Source organism: Taudactylus pleione, unplaced genomic scaffold (assembly GCF_031769625.1).
Source record: "Taudactylus pleione unplaced genomic scaffold, aTauple2 ptg000021l, whole genome shotgun sequence".
Classification (NCBI taxonomy): domain Eukaryota; kingdom Metazoa; phylum Chordata; class Amphibia; order Anura; family Myobatrachidae; genus Taudactylus; species Taudactylus pleione.
In genome coordinates this window covers 8,059,098-8,074,901 of record NW_028284423.1, presented here as the reverse complement: position 1 = coordinate 8,074,901, position 15,804 = coordinate 8,059,098, and positions in this window count along the sequence as shown.

Sequence of the window (15,804 nt, the reverse complement as noted above, 5' to 3'; positions counted from 1 at the left end):
ACTGTGCTCTCCTTATCCCATCCACATTGCTCTCCTTCTCCCATCCACATCCTACACTGTGCTCCCTTTCCACTATCCACATCCTACACTGTCCTCCCCTTCCCCTATCCACATCCCACACTGTGCTCCCCATCCACATATTACACTGTGCTCCCCTTCCCCTATCCACATCCTACATGGTGCTCTCTTTCCCCATCCACATCCTACACAGTGCTCCCCTTCACCTATCCACATCCCACACAGTGCTCTCCTTCTCCCATCCACATCCTACACTGTGCTCCCCCTCCTCTATCCAAATCCCACACACTGGACTCCCCTTCCCCTATCCACATCCCACACTGTGCTCCCCTTCTATCCACATCCCACACTGTGCTCCCCTTCCCCTATCCCCATCCTACACTGTGCTCCCCATCTCCTATCCACATCTGCACACTGTGCTCCCATTCCTCTATTCACATCCCACACTGTACTCTCCTTCCCCTATCCACATCCCACACTGTGCTCCCCTTCCCCTATCAACATCCCACACTGTGCTCCCCTTCTACATCCACATCCTACACTGCGATCCCCTTCCCCTATCCACATCCCACACTGTGCTCCCCTTCCCTGATCCACATTGCTCTCCTTCTCCCATCGACATCCTGCACTGTGCTAACCTTCCCCTATCCACAGCCTACACTGTGCTCCCCTTCCCTTGTCCACATCCCACACTGTGCTCTGCTTCTCCCATCCACATCCTACACTGTGCTCCCCCTCCTCTATCCAAATCCCACACACTGGACTCCCCTTCCCCTCTCCACATCCCACACTATGCTCCCCATCTATAGACATCCCACACTATGTTCCACTTCCCCTATCCCCATCCTACACTGTGCTTCCCGTCCCCTATCCACATCTGCACACTGTGCTCCCATTCCTCTATCCACATCCAACACTGTGCTCCCCTTCCCATATCCACATCCCACACTGTGCTCCCCTTCTCCAATCCACATCCCACACTGTGCTCCCCTTCTCCCATGCACATCCTACACTGTGCTCCCCTTCCCCTATCCACATCCCACACTGTGCTCCCCTTCCCATATCTACATCCCACATTGTGCTCCCCTTCCCCTATCCATATCCTATACTGTGCTCCCCTGCCCCTATCCACAGTCTACTCTGTGCTCCCTTTCCCCTATCCACAACCTACACTGTGCCCGCCTTCCCCTATCCACATCCCACACTGTGCTCCCCTGCCCCTATCCACATTATACTCTCTGCTCCCCTTCCCCTATCCACAACCTACACTGTGCCCACCTTCCCCGATTCACATCCTACACTGTGCTCCCCTTCCCCTATCCACATCCTACACTGTGCTCCCCTTCCCCTATCCACATCCCACACCCTGTGATCCCCTTCCCCTATCCACATCCCACACCCTGTGCTGCCCTTCCCCTATCCACATCCCACACTGTGCTCTCCTTCCCCTATCAACATCCCACACTGTGTTCCCCTTCTGCTATCCACATCCCACACTGTGCGGACTTAACCAGGAGATAAGTGTCTTCATGAATAGTAAAATAATGGTAATTAAGGTAACTGTCTTTAAAAACGTTATTTTACTGTTGATGAATAGGCCCCATAGGGAGAGAGACTGATCACTGGGTTGGGGGCATGGCTGCTGGATAATGACCCCTCGGACCACTGGCTGAAAGATCCGAACCCCAGTGCTCTTCACCCTGAAGATACATACGGCTGTCTTATTAAAGATATTCACAGATTCTGATGCCGGACAAATCCAGGGTGCCTGTGTGGCGCCGTGGCGGATATTGGTGGCGGTGTTGCGGCGGGCGGTAAACGACGGACAAGGACGGCATCAGTGGTGGTTCTAGGGTGCCGGTGGGTGACTGCACCCCGGAAGATAGCACTGCTTGCCCGGCCCCAGAACCGCCATTGATACAGGGTAAGAGACAGAAGACAATTGGAAAACACACATTTGGGTGAAGGAATGGGCTGAAACCAGGAAACAGCTGGTAAAAGTCTCTCCTAGTAGAAATTCAAGGTGAATGTAAAGACTAGACAGGTACTTACAATACTTCATCAATGTGTCAGATGTCTGTCACTGATCTGCCTGTATTACACAGCATAGTGGCACCTCTTACATTGCATGCTTCCACAGCTTATTTCCTATTGATTGCATCAGCCTTCAGGGCACTGGGGCCAGCACTGGCCTTCAGGGCACTGGGGCCAGGAGTCTCTAATCCTGCAGTTTTGTGCCATATACACTGCAGTAATTTATTACCTGGTTCCAGTTTTATTTATGGGGTTGTACCTATTCTAGCTACCTCTTACATACTGTATTTTTAGTGCCCTCTGGGGAACATCTCAGGTCTTAGCCCAGGGCTGGTGGTATTAATCTCTACTTATGGTTGCAGCCAGGCCTCCTGCATTCAGACTTTGAGTGCACCCTCTGCAACAAAACTATTAGGCAGGAACTGGAAAAGTTGAGCATTCTTTATGCCTCAGGCTCCTGCTGCCCACACTGTACTTGATGCAGCAGTATCCGTCCTCATCACAGGTCCAGAAGAGGCACGTCATGCTCTCCTCCCCAAAGCTGAAGGTGTTCCTGCTACCAGGGCCGGCCCTAGGCATAGGCATTGTAGGCAAATGCCTAGGGGCATCCCAAGCCTAGGGCCAGATGTAGATTTTTGGCAACACGAGCCAGTCAGGACTCTGCTGCAGTAGCAGCAGGACACTTCTCAGTTGGTTCTCACACAGGCAGGAAGGGTTTACTTCATACATGACGACATTCAGTTCCCTCCTTCCGGGAGGGAGCTGAATGTCTGTGCATTGTGGTGGGCGTGGCTGGACGATTACGCTGTTTTAGGGGCGGAGCCACTTGATCGCATCATCGTGGCTCCGCCCCCTCTTAACAGTGCCAAAAATATTGACATTGTGCAGCAGGGGGCGAGCCACGATGACGCGATTCAGCGCGAATCGCGTCATCGGGTCCCCCGCTGCGTGGGTTTTTTGTAGTAGTTGGGGGTTCAGGCGGCAGCCGGGAGGCTTGCCTGCCTTTCTGGGGGGTCGGGAGCGGCACCTGATATTTGGGAGGGTAGGCAAGCCTGGTTTACTTTCACTTTCGCTGAGGCAGCAGCTGCAGAGTGCAGAGGAGGACGGAAGGGGATCTAGCTGTGCAGAGGAAAGGCAGGCAACACACGCGGAGCTGCTACTATGGGGGGGCTGATGACACTGCTATGGGAGGGGGAGACAGAGACACATGGGGAATGGGGGCTGATGACACTGCTATGGGAGGGGGAGACAGAGACATATGGGGAATGGAGGCTCAGGGAGCTGCTAATAGTCACTGCTATGGGGGAATGGGAGACAGATACAGGGGTGCTGTACTGTAATCTGTGCTGTGAGGAGTGCTGTGCTGTGATCTGTTCTGTGCTGGCTAAGGGGTGCTGGATGAGGGGTGATGGGTGCTCTACTGTAATGTGTGATGTGAGGGGTGCTGTGCTGGGTTGCTGGTTCTGTGCTGGGTGACGAGTGCTGGCAGAGGGGTACTATATTGGGTGATGGGTGCTGTACTGTAATCTGTGCTGTGATGGGTGCTGTACTGTAATCTGTGCTGTGAGGAGTGCTGTGCTGTGATCTGTTCTGTGCTGGCTGAGGGGTGCTGGATGAGGGGTGATTGGTGCTCTACTGTAATGTGTGATGTGAGGGGTGCTGTGCTGGGTTACTGGTTCTGTGCTGGGTGACGAGTGCTGGGAGAGGGGTACTATATTGGGTGATGGGTGCTGTACTGTAATCTGTGCTGTGATGGGTACTGTACTGTAATCTGTGCTGTGAGGAGTGCTGCACTGTGATCTGTTCTGTGCTGGCTGAGGGGTGCTGGATGAGGGGTGATGGGTGCTCTACTGTAATGTGTGATGTGAGGGGTGCTGTGCTGGGTTGCTGGTTCTGTGCTGGGTGACGAGTGCTGGGAGAGGGGTACTATATTGGGTGATGGGTGCTGTGCTGTAATCTGTGCTGGGCGAGAGGTGCTGTACTATAATCTGCTTTGAGGGGTACTGTACTGGGAGAGGGGTAGTGGGTGCTGTACTGTAACCTGTGCTGTAATCTGTGCGGGGTAACGAGTGCTGGGAGAGGGGTACTGTATATGGTGATGGGTGCTGTAATCTGTGCTGGGCGAGAGGTGCTGTACTATAATCTGTGCTATGAGGGGTTCTGTACGATGAGAGGGGTACTGTACTGGGTGAGGGGGGATAGGTGCTGTGCTGTAATCTGTATTGGGTGAGAGGTGCTGTACTATAATCTGTGCTGTACTGGGACAGGGTACTGTACTGGGTGAGGGGTGATGGGTGCTATACTGTAATCTGTGCTGTGAGGGGTGCTGTGCTGTAATCTGTGCTGTGTGATAGGTGCTGGGAGAGGGGTATTGTACTGGGTGAGGGGTGATGGGTGCTGTGCTGTAATCTGTGCTCAGTGAGAGGTGCTGTACTATAATGCTGTGCTGTACTGGGAGAGGGGTACTGTACTGAGTGAGGGATGATGTGTGCTGTACTGTAATCTCTGCTGTGAGAGATGCTGTGCTGGGCGAGGGATGCTGTGTTGTAATCTGTGCTGTCGGGGTACTATGCTCAGTGACAGGTGCTGTGATGGGTGAGGGGTGCTGTGCAATGAGGGAAAAGGAGTGCTGTGAGGGGAGAATTTGCCCTGTAGAATGCCTTCTGAGGTGGGGGTATAATGAACTTTCCCCTAAAACCTGTCCCTTTTCTCCCTATCACTGTAAAAGCAATAAGGAAAACAAGTCCTTACAGCCAGAGATGTAGCATGTGGCGAGGGTGCCCATATAAGTGCTCTACACGTCATTTGGTGGTATTGCACATACAGATTTAAATGAGTAAAGTGGATATCGTACAAATCACTTAACAGTCCCTCTTTGTGAGCATTCATGGACGTAGCTATAGTAAGTGCAGTGTATGCCATTGCTATAGGGCTCAGAGGGGGGAAGTAGTCGGGAAGCCGACGAACGAAATCCCGACCGCAGGCTTCCCGACTGTCTAATCCAGGCAAGGTACTAATGGCAGGCGTCGAAATCCCAATGCCTGTCATTAATTAAACCTAAGCCGGGAGCCCGACACCCGGCATACCGATTGGAGGCAAGGCAGGTGACGGGCACGGACAGCCGCGGGGAAGAGGGTTAGGTTAGGCTAGGGGAAGGGGGGGTTAGGGTTAGGCACCCTCAGGGGGGGGTTAGGGTTAGGCACTCCCCCCCGGGAGACTTAGGGTTTAGTCTGCGGGGAAGGGAGGGTTAGGTTTAGGCACTTAGAGGGGGGTTAGGGTTAGGCACTTGGGGAGGTTAGGGTTAGGCACCCCTAAAGGAGGGTTAGGGTAAAGAATTAGGTTAGTGATACTTACCAAGAGGAACAATCAGGATTTTCACCTCTGCTTGGCTGCCGCTGTCGGGATGAGAACCACCGGCCATAAATCATACTGTTTCCCTCAGAGGGACAGCTTGCAAAAACTGCAGTTTGCCAAAATTAATAAGCTGAAAAGTAGAATTTACTACATCATGAATTATCCCTAATCAGGTAGGATCTGGTCGGTCCCTGGCCCATCCTCCATGTCTTGCACTCACTGGTAAGTGCAATCTTCTGAGTCCTGAAGGACCTGCAGATATGGAGGTATTTACATTTTTGACTGTGCTGCAGCCCCACCTCTGGAGACGCCACTGGTTATAAGTGCTCTGACCCAGTAATAAATGGAGAGTGAGACACAGTTTTAAATAACGAATATTTGTACCTGTCATGATTCTCTAGCCCAGTTTCTGCAGCTGCTGTGTTGCTTAGGTATTCTATAAGCAGCTGGTCAATCAGCGCAGTGGGATGACATGATTGCACTGCAGCTAGTCTCTGAGAAGGGGGCTTGGCTCATTCTGATTTCAGAGAGTCCTCTCTTTAATACCTGTACTAGGTGCAATCATGCTGTAAGTACTTAAACTTGTGATTCTGTTCTGTTAGATTACCTGCTGGTGTAATTTATGCCTAGATACTGGCCCTGTCTGTTAGCCACCTGCCCTAACTATTGCCTGAATACTAATTTGTCTGTGATTATCTGTTCTGACCTCAGACAGGCTATTTTAGATATCAGTTGTCAATATCTGGTGGAGCAGCTCCTGTTCCTGTAACCTATCTCATCTCTGTAATTTAGGACAGTCCCCAATACATCCTGGGCAATGTCAGAACTTGTATAATCCCATCATGCCATGTATTAAGGGGCATATGTATCAAAGCTTGATGTGAGATAAAATTGTGAAATATATATCACCAACCAATCAGTAGGGCCACAACTAGGGGGGGGGCTAGAGGTGCACGTGCACCGGGTGCCAGAATGCAGGGGGTGAAAAAGGGCTGACTCACGGTGGCTTGGGGGCTGCAGATTCAGAAAATGGGCATCCAAAAATGTCCGCCACCAAGGACGAGACGGATGCTAGAGGTCCTTACTGGACCTCTAGTGTCTGTCTCCTCCTTGGCGGAGGCCATATTTGGATGGCCATTTTCGGCTGATTCCATGTGGACTTGCCGTCTGCATACCTCCCAACATGACCCTCTCCAGGAGGGACACAATGCACTGGACCTGGACTTCCCTGGCAAGAGGTGGGGCTGCAGCACAGTTCAAAATTCAAATAGGGGAGCCACACCAACTGTCATTTCACACGCTGCCAAACATCACTGACTGGGGCTCACTGGCAGTTGGTGTGACTCCCCTATTTGAATTTTGGACTGCGCTGCATCCCCACCTCTGGAGCTGCCACCAATCATAAATTACCAGGGAAGTCCAGGACCAGAGCATTGTGTCCCTCCTGAAGATGGTCACGTTGGGAGGTATGCGTCCGCATGGACTCTGCTGAAAACGGCCATCCAAAATGGCCGCCGCCAAGGAGGAGACAGACACTAAAGGTCCTACTGGACCTCTAGTGTCTGTTAGGCCAGCGCAAGTGCCGTGAGAAGATGCTGAAAGCTGTATCTTCTCCCGTGAAACCCCCTGGCAACGAGCATAAACCGCATAGCAATGCACATGAAACACCCTGGCAATGAGCATGAAACCCCCTGGCAACAAGCATTAAACCCCTTGGCAATGAGGATGAAACCCCCTGGCAATGAGCATGAAAGCCCCTGGCAATGAGCATGTAACCCCCTGGCAACGAGCATAAACCCCGTGACAACGAGCATAAACCCCATAGCAACGAGCATGAAACCCCCTGGCAACGAGCATGAAACCCCCTGGCAACGAGCATGGAACCCCCTGGTAATGAGCATAAAACCCCTGACAATGAGCAGGTAATTTTAAAGTAATTAGAAGCCTTATTGTGGGGCATAAAATGGTGTTGGGCAAATATGTAAGTGGCACTTTGGTAATAGGCATTACAGTGTGTGGCATAATGTGTAATGGGCATTATGGTGTATGGAATAATGTAAGTCACTATAACAGGGACGTTTGACTAGTGCACTGCCTTATGGAGAAGCAAGGACAAAATCCAGATACGGGAAGGGAGGGGGTGCAAAATTGCTGCCTTGCACCGGGTGACATATATCCTAGTTTCGGCCCTGCAATCAGCTCCAAACTATCATTTCTTAAACACAGCCTGCAAAATGTAAGTTAGAAACTGATTGGTTGGTGATATATATCTCACAATTTTATCTCACATCAAGCTTTGATACATATGCCCCAGAGTCATATAGACAACTGAGTGCTGGTGAGTATATCACACTATATGGGTAAGAGTGCTGCTATAGGTGTAGCCTGGTTTAAGAGACTCATTCCAATTTCTTACACCTGGAATCACAAAAACATCTCTAAACTAAATAAAATCCATTATTAATTTATTCCACAAAAAGTTACTGTAGTCCATTCACACAAGCTAAATGGCATTTGTGTGCCAGGAGTTTTGGGACCCCGTCAGGGCTATACAGTGGTCCACAACATATTTTATTAGACTGGTTACTAAAGCTCGAAATAGCTGACTTGCTGCAGAAAGGCTGAATATGAGTTCACAGCTACAACATATCCTGCAACTGCTGAGAAAGAATAATCATCCAAAGAATAATGAATTATAGTAGTGTTCCCCTATAGACAGCTTGATAGATTGCTTACAAGTCACTGTAATGTCCTAATACACTGATGAAGCAGACAGGACTCTCTTACTGCTGTGCAGAAACAAATGAGGATGTCAGCCATGATTCATTATAACATCTTAAGGTGATGCTCCTCTAATCACAGGGTTGCTACACACCGACCCCAGATTGTTCTGCAGGGCGGAGAGGTCGCAAGTGCCTAGGTGCAATTGTAAATTGTGCTGCTTATTACAGGTTGTGCCCACAACATTTAATGTATAATTAATTAGTTATACTACAAACAACATTACTCCATCAGAGAGCTCGATCCCTGATACACAATAAAATTGGTTAAACAGGTATTTCTGCAGAAGACGTGATAGGTGAGAAACAGGGTAGAAAATAAATCTGACACATCTGTCTTGTTTTTCCATCTGGCATTTTCAAGCATTTAGTAATATTCCAATATCTCACTTGCCACAGACATAAGGGTAAAAGGAATACAACAAAAATGGAGACTTGTATTCCTATTTCCGTAGCCATTCCTTTATTCTAGTCATCATATATACAAAGAGGCATAGTAGTGGTTTCTCTTTGATCTAAAAATATCAATTGTAATAAATATATAGGTGGCTATATAGGACCTAAAGAAGATCAGGGACGGCCAGACAACCAAACTCACCCCACGGGTAATCACTCCTGCCATGGACACGCACTCAGTGCAACAATAACAGCAATATATGAGGCATTGATGCGGTATGCAGTCGGGAAGCCGGCAGACCTAATCCCGACAGCCGGCTTCCCAACTGCTTAATCCCGGCGAGGGTCAAATGACAGGCGTCTAAATAGACGCCTGTCATTTCACCGATGCCGGGAGACCAGCGCCCGTCATCCCGAACGAAGTGATGCCGGGCGCCGGCCACGGGGGGGGGGGAAGAGGGGGGAGGGTTAGAATTAGGGTTCTCAGGTGGGACTTAGGGTTAGGCTACGGAGAGGGAGGGTTAGGGTTAGGCACTCCTGGGGGGGGATTTAGGGTTAGGAACCCCCCCGGGGGATTCCCCAGAGGAGGTTTAGGCACTTAGATGGGGGATTAGGGTTAGGCACTGGGGGGGAAGATTAGGGTTAGGCACCCCTAAGGCAAGGTTAGGGTTAGGGGGTAGAATAGGTTAGTGAATCCTTACCTGGGGATGATCAGGATTTTCATCCTTGTCGGGGTGCCGCTGTCGGGATTTGAACCGCTGGCCAGGGGTCCGGCGGTAAATCATACCGATTCCATTGATGCTTACTACAGCTCTGCGGAAGTTGGTCAGCTTAAAAAATTATCTGGGCATTTTGCTTGGGGCCTGGGCTCCTTTTGCCAGGATCCAGCAGTGCACTTGGTAAGTCACAGTAGTAGCAGCAGTGCTGTAGGCAGGAAAGACATCTCTATCAGTATTAATGTAAGTCAGGTAAAGATGTTGCACTGCGAGAAAGTGATAGAGATTTTTTACATATAATCTAAACTAGAATTTGAAAAATAAACCAACCATATATCTACTGTATATTAGAATTTCCTAAAGTCTGTCCCGTCTCCTCAATGTGCGTGCTATGGAAGCCAGGGCAAGGCGCCGGCCTCCAAGTGGGAGCCCACTGCAAAGGAGAAAGGACAGGCCTAGTGTCACAGCAGGGAAACAAGGACTGAGTGGTGTGGGGGTGTCGGGATCAGCATCAGTCAGAGCCGGGGGCATGGCTGGGCTCCGGGAGCTGGGTGGAGTGACATATACATATATCTATCTATATAATAATTTCAGAAGGTCTGTCTCAATGTGTGTGCTGTGGAAGCCTGGGAACTGCTAGAGAGACAAGAAAGACTTAAGAAAGGAGGACCGGCTACTGAAGTAAGTATGGGAGTATGAGGTGGTGGTACGAAGTGATGGGGAGTTGGCATGGAGATACGGGGGTGCGGTATGGAGTGGGAATGGAGGAGCTACTACGGAGTGGGGAAGTGGGGGGTGGGGGGATGAGAACCGGCTGGAGATGCCTGGTCTGTTATACTAGTTGTATAAAACAAGTGTCAGTTACAATATAAGAGTGCTAGCTTGTAATGAGTATTCATAGGCTTCTTTACAACATAGGGCCTGATTCACTATGGATCACTATTCTCTTATACGCACACAGCGCAGTTGCTAATATCAGCAGTGATATGTAAATGTTTGCATTCACATTGTGATCGCAGCCTGACATAAGGACGCCCACTTCTCCTTACTCACATCCATATACTAGGGCAACATAGCGAAACAATCGGTAACATCAGACCGATATGTACAGTTAAGGAAGCCCAGACCCTACTCAGGAATTACTTACTTCTACACACACTATGAGACCTCAGGTGGCTTCTGCTATCGCCGTGGCTAATTTATGCACACCCATGCAACAGCGCCTGCATACGCCCGATCACCCCTCTGTCACCACCCACAAACAGCACTTCCTGTCAATCACTCTTTCTTGGGTCTGCGTAACCTCTGCGATCGCAGTTCTGAATGCAGCGTCTGGCTCGCGCACGCACACTGCGATGCATACGTATGCGCAGTGCGAATTAATTGACCGATTGTGTGCGTATACAAACTACATTCCTTGCCGAATCAGGCCCAAAGTGCGCAGTTGTCTTTTTGCTGTGATTGCTTTATTTTATGAGCACTCTTTTGTTTTGTTACTACTAACAAACACAAGTATCCTTCTTAACTACTAATAAAATGTTAGTTAAGGACCAATTAACTTCCTAACAATTAGGTGTTACAGTAGAGTTAAGATAAAATATGTTATGCAAATGATTTGATAAATCAGAAATAAATGGCCTCCGTGTGCATATATATATATATATATATATATATATATATATATATATATATATATATATATATGGGATATAAACATTTTCAAAATTGTTTTTATTGAAGCAATGAACAAAGGACATATTAACGACAGGTGTAGTTTTACAATGATTGCCATTAGAGCATTATGTCATTATGTCAAACACAGAAAAAAAAAGATAAAAAGTCCACATATTTGCAGAACATCAAAATCAAAGAAATAAAGGGAATGTATATCTGTCATCCAATCTTCTTTTTTCTATATTTTACCATGTAACACAATAGACCAAAATAAGGTTATATTATTATAAACACATCAAAATAAAGAATTACTAAAAATATACACTTATTTATTTAATAATTATTCACCAGTGTTTTATCACAGTTGCAGCTACAACTCATGGGTTTATGAGGCTTTTAAGAAGCTATGAACTGCAGAGGGTTACATTTATTAGTTTTATTATATTGAGTGAATTTTAGTTTACTGACTTATGTGTCAATTTAATTGTTTTCTAATTCTTTTATTTAAGTTTTGACTCTACACAATTCTTTAAAAATATTCAAGAGACATTCTAAAATGTCTTATTTTAAAAACAAAAATACAGTTTTCTGAGCTTATTCTGCTTAGCGAAACAAAAAGTTATGAATTTATAATGTAAGCAATATATACTTTAATAATAATTTGGTCATTAGCTTATACTATTGCATTATTAATCATTATATCACCACCACATACTAGTGTATTTCAATTCAAATTAATGAATAGAAATGTGCATATACAACAGCGTTGGCATGATTTAATTAATAAAAATCACTAAATATAACCTTTTTTGTAAACAGATTATGTTAATAAATGGCAAAAAATCATGTAGAAATAGTGGAATGCTAAATCACAACGATCATAGATATCAAAATAGCACAGTTCAAAACTCAGTTCCACAGATATATATATATATATACTTATAGCTGTAACACATTATGATACTTGCACTGTGTCACATCTCAGATTGTACATTACCTTTAACTCATTTGTAATAATGTCACAATTTTATGGTATCTGTCCATTTTCTCAGCAAACAACAATGTTTATTTGTAAGGATAAATGTAATGAAAAAGAGACCCTTTTAATAGATGTTTTACAGTTGTTGGACTGGAAAACGTATTTTAGGTAGTTATAATGTTTTTATTTTGGTATATTGTAGACAAAAAAAATCAAGAAAAGAAAACCTTAGGAAATAAATTGAGATAATTCCTTATGACATACTTTCTTCGTAGACTGCATGTTATGCATATTTATGAAAAATATTATTATTTAATTTTATTACATCAATCAGTAAAAAGCCTGCAGTGGTATTGCCCTAATGGCTTACCTCATTCCATTTTCTAGGTTCCAAAATTATCTTGCCCTGCTCTTTCTATTCCAAGTTACTTCTTAAATCAGCAACAATAACCTGAAAACAAGAATGTAATTTTTTTTGTATATTACCTTATATCACCACAAGAGGGCAATATTGTTAAATATATAGTATCATGTATATGCTTTATATATATTATTTATATATTAAAAAATATAGGTATAATCTGGGGTTTTAAACCAAAACATGGACCTCATGTCAATTAGATTATTATTATTTACTAAATATTTTTTGTTTGTTTTAATAAACACAATAAACAACTATAGTCTTCTGTTATGCAAATAATAGGAAATAGATACATTATTAGTTTACCACAGGTGCATGGGTCCATAACATAAAGTAAGAATTGTTCTGTGTCCTAAACCAAAAAATACTTCTGATTTATAAGGTTAAGACATCTGTGTTCTGTTAGGATTTTGTAAGTCACTTAGGTAGCTACTAATTTCCTTACACAATAAAGTAGTATATACTTATGGTGTTGAATTCTTTCAAGATGAAACTTTATACAATTCCCCCTTTCATGAATATTTTGCAAAGTCTAATTGACTACATACAAAGAAAAGATGTGCATGGACCCCCGTGTTTTGGTTCTAAATCATCATTGTGTTTTGGTTTTGACAAAACCTCCCTCAAGTGTTTTGGTTCGGTTTCAGTTTTGGATTTCTTTAAAATTGATAAAAACAGCTATAGTATGTAATTTGGGCCTGTTTCTGTTCCTTCAGTATTATCAACATCAATGACAATCATTTCCAGTAATTTCCAATCAATATTGACTACCTCACAGCTCACAATATTGTTTTCACCAATATTGGACAAAGGCTGCAGCGAGCTGGCTAGGTAAAGTAAGTGACAAAGCAGCTGCACAAACACATGGCACTTTAAAAGAATATGGAACAAGGCGGTGTTGCGCTAATAATCTAAATATTGGAAATGTTAAAGGACTAAATATGGCAGAAAATCAACAAATTAATTCAAGACACCAAAAGTAATATAAGAATCATCATTCTCTATACAAATTGTACTAGAAAATTGACCTAGTTACAATACAACATATACTAAAAAGTTACAATTCTTCTGCAGAAGTCTACACAGACTAATCTAATATACATATATAAAACCTGTAGATATGCATCAAATGATGTGTACACAGAAACATCTGTAATAAAGACTACATAAAGCTGTCTTGTTGAATGACATAAAGATCTCACCGGATTGTAATCCACAAAGATATAAATATAAATGGATACTCTTGTGTCCACAATTAACACTTGGAAGACTGAAGCCTCGATTAGGTCTCCATATAAAGGTAAGTGCTGCTGATGTAATGAAATCCAAGTCTTATACAAACACTTACTTAGCTCCGTATAGCACGGCTAAAGTCCCCATCTATCCAGGTAGCCCGATGCGCTGATGACCTCCAGGTCTTTTAGAACTGCAGCTTCTCCGCTCCGTATTTTAGATAGCAGGTGCCGTGGTGGTGTGAACCCCAAAAACAGGGCAGGGACAGGTGTGAAGGTGTTATGTGGAGAAATAGATATTCTGAGGCAGGTGTTTGAACGCCTCTCTCTTTACTTTCCTCCGTGACAGACCAAGTCCCGCAGATGTATGGGTAAATGAAAACCCAATTGCTCCTGATTCCCAGAACAAAAGTGCCAATGTCCGGCAGTATGAAAAACAGGTTTTGGCAATGTGTAGTATTCACTAATGCATTTCGCTTCTATTCCATGAAGCTTTATCAAAGAGTGTAATAAAGTTGAATAGGGCACGGTTTTCCCCTTTTACACTGATCTCTCTTGATCCTGATTTGTTGCTTAATCACTTAATTATGTTCACATGAATCCACAGATGTCATAATTATCTCTCCTTTCACATAATAAAACAAAACAACGATTATCCCTTATATCATATTGATGTCTTGAATACTTATAAACTTTAGGCAATACCTTCAAGTTAAAACATGATTAAGTTAAAAACAGACCTCTACTATCAAAACTAATAAAATTAAAATGCACAAAAAAGAAACAACATTTTTTTTTTAAAACATATAGGTCTAATGGGATTCGAAGTACAATCCCCCAGTTTAATCATCCTAAACTGTGACACTACCCCTACACCACTGCGTCCGTTACAAGTTTAAGGCACGGTTTTCCCCTTTCATACTAATCTCTCTTAATCCTAATTTGTTGCTTAGGGCTCTATTTATTAACATTATTTTGACTAAAATAAAGTGAAAAAGGGTGTTTTCACACCCTTTTCACATTATTTTAGTATCACCTATATCAAGAGGTTTTATACATGTCTATTAGATTAGTCTGTGTAGACTTCTGCAGAAGAATTGTAACTTTTTAGTGTATGTTGTATTGTAACTAGGTCAATTTTCTAGTACAATTTGTATAGAGAATGATGATTCTTATATTACTTTTGGTGTCTTGAATTCGTTTGCTGATTTTCTGCCATATTTAGTCCTTTAACATTTCCAATATTTAGATCATTAGCGCAACACTGCCTTGTTCCATTTTTGTCTGATCACCCCTTGGTGGTCTGAATTGGGTGTACACAGACCCATAGGTGTGTGCAGCTTTTTTTTTTTCTATTAATCATAATTAGCTTACCAGCACCAGTCTAATAATTTTTGTTGTTTGCAGTTTAAAAGAATACAGCACATCTATGGAACATAGTGGCACAGCAGTGGCAGACCGGATGGCTGTTTAATAAACTGTACAATCCTACAGAATGTTTTCATTAGTCAAGAACTAGATCAGAGGCCTGAGGACAGCATAAGTAAATGGAAGTGGAGTATTTAGTGGAAGCCAGCTAATGGATTGATTGATTTATTACAGTACTAATATAACTATCAAGAAAAACAAATAGGAGACATGTAAAACATTATTAAAAAAACAAGCTTCCAAAGTCCCAATGAGCCTTTAAAAGTGGAAACTGAATACAAACCGCAAATCACAGGCCTGAGAACATTACAAGATTCAAGGCAGAGTAACAGCTTGATCAAAGTTGATAATTATTAATTATATGGTTACATGATTCGATGATACTATTCTATATCTGTGGAGAAGCTACAAGAACTTGTGCTGTATGCCTAATTGAGAAGCTGCTAATGGATGGCATTGCAAGATACATAAGAACATGAACGCCCCTGTAAAGTACAGTAATATACACTGCCTGTCAAACAAACACAATCTTGGCAAAGCCCATTATAAAAAGTGGAGCACAATGGAATTGTCCTTGGGCTCTACCACCCACTCTTATGTTGTGTATTAAGAACATGCACAATTTAAAAAACCAAGCACTGAAGTGACAGAGACTGCCACTTTTGTGGCTAAAGTGCTTGGTTTGTTTGGGCCCCCACAAACCAAGCTACCAATGGACTTAAGGCAGCTGACAGTGTTGTTAATCATCATTTTCCATTAGTTTAACTAACAG